Genomic DNA, 5,891 nt, shown 5'->3' with positions numbered 1-5,891 from the left:
AGAAATTAAAGTTTCAGGAAAATCTGTGCCCTATCTAGATTGCAAGAAAAACTAAAATAGAAGATTTTCTTTCACAAAGAAAGGTTCTGGAGGGAAAACTAAAAGTTTTCCCAGTTCTTCAGAAGCAACAGATAATGATAGTACATAGTTGCACTAAAGACATTTTGAAGAGATTAGCCATGTGACAGAGATCTCTCAGAAATCTTTGGAGAGTAGAGAGGCACATATCTCAGAAAGATATGTGGAAAAGACTCTTGTTTAAAAGATTGTATCCCTGTGACAGATATGGGAAACCCACAGAGTTTATGATAATTTTATACCATCATTCTTGCCAATTTGCACTGAAAGGGATTCAGAAAAAACAGAGAGATGGTCAACATCCAAAACTCTCCAGGCAAAACAGGCTGACAAGGGCTACACAGATGCTGGTGTACAATATTCTTAATGAAAAAGAAAGGGTGGTGATGTGGGTAGAGCCTCTGGCCTACAGGCAGAGGCGATAGTAACATGGATAATTCCCAGGCTTTGACACCTTAGAATAAATGATAATTGAGTTTTTCTAATAAGATTTAGGGCTTTGAAGGTTGGACGATATTACTCAGAGAATATAGAATGTTGAATATATTGGGAAAAAACAGTTTTTGATATGGCCTAATCTTCATAAGAAATAACTACTTCCATTAGCAAGAATGATAGATAAGGGGCAAAGGGATTTGTTTTGCTGGAAGGGATGAAATATATGTTCAGGGAGAGCAAACGATGAAGGAAAATGAGAGAGGGGGTGGGGATCAAGATCAAAAATCACTTATTCAAATTCAGGATTTTTCTATCATATACCAGCACTAGAAATATCTGCACTAGATATCACAACTTGAGAAATTACCCCTGCCTTAACATATGTTGTTACATTTATAGTCTTTAAATTTTTCTGTTCACTTACATAAGTCATTTAATTCTGTTTTTTCAAGTAGTTGTGAAAACAATATTTTTTAAAAATCTGCCAACTCCCAACTCTACTTAAAATATAAAGTTCACCACCAATTATGTCCTTAACATATATTACTAAGACTATATATTTTGATAGATGTTAGTATATATATATATATATATATATATATATATATATGTAAATACAAACATATTATTAAGATGTTTATATATATACAATATATAAATATATATACATAATATATATTATTTTTCTGTAGTGAATAAATTCATATACAATTATGTATACATTTATGTCTATATATACACATTAAAATATGTAATTACATATTATTAATTTTTATAGGGCATGTACCTACCTACATTGAAGCCATCAGTGTTGTTTTTATGGACCTCAGGAGGTTACTGAGTCAATGATAGTGGCTGCCTGCCCTCCATCTGCCTGTGTTTCAGGCAGTGCCAATTCTGTGATATCTTGTGAGCACGTGGCCCCATTTGACTAGGTCTTACTGTTTGGGAATACTGGTTGTAGAGTATGTTGGAAAAGTAATATTCCTCTGGAAAAAAATCACATAAAGGGACAAGATACAAATGCATAATCTCTGTGCAATTGGATTGACCTGTGTGAGGAACATTGTAGAATTTATAAATAAGCAAATAGGGCAACTCTCAAGATGATAGGAAATAAAAGGTTGTAAATGGAATTACAAGGATGGCATTTTTCAGAGTGAAGAAGATGAGGTTAGAGTCAAGCTAGCAACAGTGGCTATTAATGCAGTGAACTCATTTATAGCCACAGTCTTATGAAATCCTTAGAAAGCAGGTGAATGAAAAAAGGGAGAGTTAATCTGTATATTCTTTCAATCTTAACAGTGCCAGATATAAATATTTAGAATATTGATTAGATAAATATTTATTTATATTAGAGATTAATTTTTGGTGGGGGAGGTCACTCAGGGTTGCTCTACCACTAAGCCACATCCCCAGCCCTATTTTGTATTTTCTTTAGAGACAAGGTTTCAATGAGTTACTTAGCACCTCAAAATTTATTGAGTCTGGCTTTGAATTTACAATCTTTCTGCCTCAGCCTCCTGAGCCACTGGGATTACAGGAATGTACCACTGTGCCTGGTGAATTTCTTCTTTTCTTTTTTTTTTTTTTATTTTGGTACCAACAATTGACCCCAGGGGTGCTTAACCACTGAGCCATACCCTCAGCCCCTTTTAATTTTTTATTTTATTTTATTTTGATATAGGTTCTCGCTATGTTGCTCAGGACCTGGACAAGTTGCTGTGGATAGCTTTGTACTTGTGATCCTACTTCTTCAGCTTCCTGAGCCACTGGGATTACAGCCGTGTGCCACAGTGCCTGGTACAAAACATTCATGATGTCTTCTCTTTTTAGAGAAAAAGACTGTTGTGGCACCTTGTCAAGTGGAAGCAAAGCTCAGATCATTGTTTCTCAAATTCCTGTGTATAAAAATCACACAGGTTTACAAAATGTCCCTGTTCCCATAGTCTGACCTTTTCTTTCTGAAGCTGAGGAACCTATACTTTTAACAACATTCCCAGTTATTTTAATGAAGCATACAAAAACGCTGATCACTGAACATTTGAATTCTATTGCCTAACCTAATCTCACTGCTATTGGTTGGAAATCTAACTCTGAGCAGCTTGTTTCGTGTTCATGTCGTCATTTGTAAAATCAGTGAATCAAACTGATACACTGATTCTCTCTGAAGGCCCTCAAGTACTACCAAGGGTAAGATGGAGCCCAGATGTAGGAGAAATAATCTCGGATGGAAACCCAGGTGTAGTGGTTTTGTTGTTGTTGTTGTTTTGTGTGTGTGTGTGCTGGGGATCAAACCCAGGGCCTTGTACATGTGAGGCAATACCAACTGAGCTATCTCCCTATCTTCCCAGCCCACCAGGTGTAGTTTTAGCAGGTAACTGTGATTCTGTCTTTTCACTACCTCCTATATCTTGCTCTGTCAGTTCATTTTTCGGAACATCTGAGTGGTAGAATTCTGACACATACCTTTGTTAATGTGGAAGACTATTCTCATGCAAATCGGGAAGCTTCCAGCAATCCTGGGGAAGCTGTATATACATCCTCTCTGCTAAGACCTGCTTGTTTAAGAAATAGCAGCCGCCTCCCCACAATGGTGAGACAGCTTCACATTCTCCTGTAAAACTCCATCAGTGGAGCTGGAAAATTTAATAGGAGGTTAATACTGGTTGAACTTGAAGAGTAAGAGGTGGATTTTCTGGAGAATTTATTTCAAGTGATGGATATTTGCATTTGTTTCAGAGTGCAGATTCTTCCACAAAGGAGAGCATTCTTTGCATGATCCCTGAAATCTTGTGAAACAAAGTAATAGAGATAAGGGTTGATGCAGGTTTTGAAGGCAGACAGACAGAGATACCAGGTATATGGCATAGACATGGCTCTGGCCTCAGCTTTTAAGTAGGAAATAATGTTTCATAAGCAGAAGGTTACTAGCAGTGAAGCAGATCAAGTACATGGCCAGGACAGAGACAATGAGTTTGAAGGCCCTCTGCCTTTTCTTTTCTTAGTGTTCACTCAGGGCAGAAGATTGGAGGCTTCTGGTTATAAGTATGTAGGTAGAGGGTGAGAGAAAGGAAGGGAACATAAAAAGACTTCAAAGGCCAGAGAGAGGAAGTAATTGAACATGTGCCTCACTAACACCTCCTCAGGCAAAACATCATGGTAGGTCATGACATTAAGAGCTGGAATGTGGATGGTCTGCTTCATGACATATAAGGGGACAGTGACCAGCAGAATCAAAAGCCATATTCCCAGGGAGACACCAAGGCAATGTTTGCCTTCTTCCTGGTGTGGTCCATGAGGTTCACTAATACCTTTATACACTCAAGCAGGTCACGAAGACAATGAAACAGTACATATTGCTGTAGAAAAAGTCAATGAGAACCTTGCAAAGAGATTTCCTTTAAATTCAGTTGTTGCCATGTGTGAGGGTAAGCACCAAATAACAGACAGGAGGTCTGCTAAGGTGAGATTAGCCATATAAATCACAGCAGGAGGCTTCTTTGTTCAATAAGACTTGTTCCTTTAGAGGTTCTATTGGATCCTAATATGTGCAGGGTCCTGGGTTAGTACCTCCATCACTGCTTCCACGATGTGACTGCAGGAGGCAGAGTCCACCAGCAGACTGGTGTGCTGTGGTTCTGGTCAACTAGTTGCTCCGCTACCTTGTCACAGCGGGTAGAGACACGGAATCAATACACAGACTCCGGGAGCTGGTGAGAGAACTGGCGGGAGACCCACCTCAGGTCGTCGTCCAGTAGCTCAGTTTATTTTTGGAATGCATACAATTGTTATAGGGTTTGAGTGGGGCATGCCTGTCAATCATATATGAGCAAGATAGTATCCATAAGCCAATCATCTTATGCCTAATGTAACCAAACTATGAGGATGCTCTAAATATTGCTATCATCAGGAAGGGTCTTTGTCCCTAGGGAAGGGGATTTCTAAGTTAGTAGTTCCATTCCTGAAGCTTCTGGCTATTAGTTTCCTGGTCTGGCAGCTTGACAACACTAACCACAAGTGCTAAGGATGTGGTTTCACTAACGGCTCGCTAGAACAGAGCATCCCATCCTGCAGGCGTTCCTATCAGGCCTGAACAAGTGTAGATTCTTCAAGCACTCTGAGCTGCTCATAGCTGCTAGCTGCTAGCTATAAACTGAAAGTTATTCCAACACTGGTGCCTCCCAGTAGCCACACCATGCTTCAACTTTACATCCTTCCAGCAGCTCTAATGCCAAGTGTTTGGGGAATCTGCTGCCACTGATGTGAAACTTAGCGCTATATTCCATACATCCTGAAAAACACATCATTTCACCTGTGCCTAATCAGAGCCTCTGCATGTGCCTCCCCAGGTTCAGATCAGCTTCTAGATGACTCTTTCTTGATGCCTGTCCTGTGCATATGTCCTTTGCAAATTTCTGTACATAATTATAAATAAGTTTCTTTATTTTATTTTTTTTTAATCAGCAAATCTTTGGCAAAGATGCTTTGAGAGAAGGTTCAAAGTGGCTAGCTACCCTTTGCAGTCTCCTCTTATTGTCAAACCTGCAACACAAAGGAGGCTTTATAAAGTGTGTTTTTTGTGATCCTATGTTTGAGTGACCATATCATTCTGGTATTTGAAACTGAATATGGCAATTAAACATTTTGATTTATGAAATGTATCCTCTTGGATAGATGATAATATTCCCTGGTATATTGAAAACCTTATTCAAGTATGATGACTGGTAGTTGTTCACTTTGTATAAATGCAGTCAAAAATTAGTTTCACTTTTAAAACTATCTTTACTAGCTAGAAAAACAGCCTGAATGTCAGGAAATGACTTAATTGCAAGTGGAGAAGATAGCAATGTCAATAAATTCTGAAAGCAAGTTTTCTTACAGGTAATCTATAGTGTACTAATCTCAGGAGATAATCAAGAGCCAAATCTAAGTTGCAAATACATTGGGTAATTGGCAAAGCACTTGAAGAAAGAATCTATCAAGTGGAAAAATAAAAATAGGTAATTAAATAGGAAGCTAAGAGAACACCTGGTCCTAAAATGCACTTTATTGGCTTTATCAGCTCCTGATAACTCTACTTTTAAGATGAAAAAGTAAAATTTCCACAAATTTTTTCCTTCATAGACAAAAAATTACACATTTTCCTCAAAGCACTGTAAAATCCAGTGATAATACCTGCAAAACATTTTTTCAATAAACTACACTGACTTTTTTGAAAGCTTTTGTATATTTAATTTTATTATGCTTGTGTTGCCCAGTATGGACTTGAACTCATGATCCTCATATTCAGAATTCTCAATAGCTGTATACCACCACACCCAGCCCATACAAATTTTATATATATATATATATATATATATATATATATATAT

General features: G+C 37.8%; 1 pseudogene; it reads right to left on the bottom strand.

Annotated features, from left to right (window-relative positions):
* Positions 1 to 3,123: 3,123 nt before the first annotated feature.
* Positions 3,124 to 4,095, bottom strand: LOC113198826 (proteinase-activated receptor 2 pseudogene; annotated as a pseudogene).
* Positions 4,096 to 5,891: the final 1,796 nt, after the last annotated feature.

This window comes from Urocitellus parryii, chromosome 2, assembly GCF_045843805.1.
Source record: "Urocitellus parryii isolate mUroPar1 chromosome 2, mUroPar1.hap1, whole genome shotgun sequence".
Classification (NCBI taxonomy): Eukaryota; Metazoa; Chordata; class Mammalia; order Rodentia; family Sciuridae; genus Urocitellus; species Urocitellus parryii.
The sequence above is the reverse complement of the archived record's forward strand: the minus strand, read 5'-3'. Positions and strand labels throughout refer to the sequence as shown.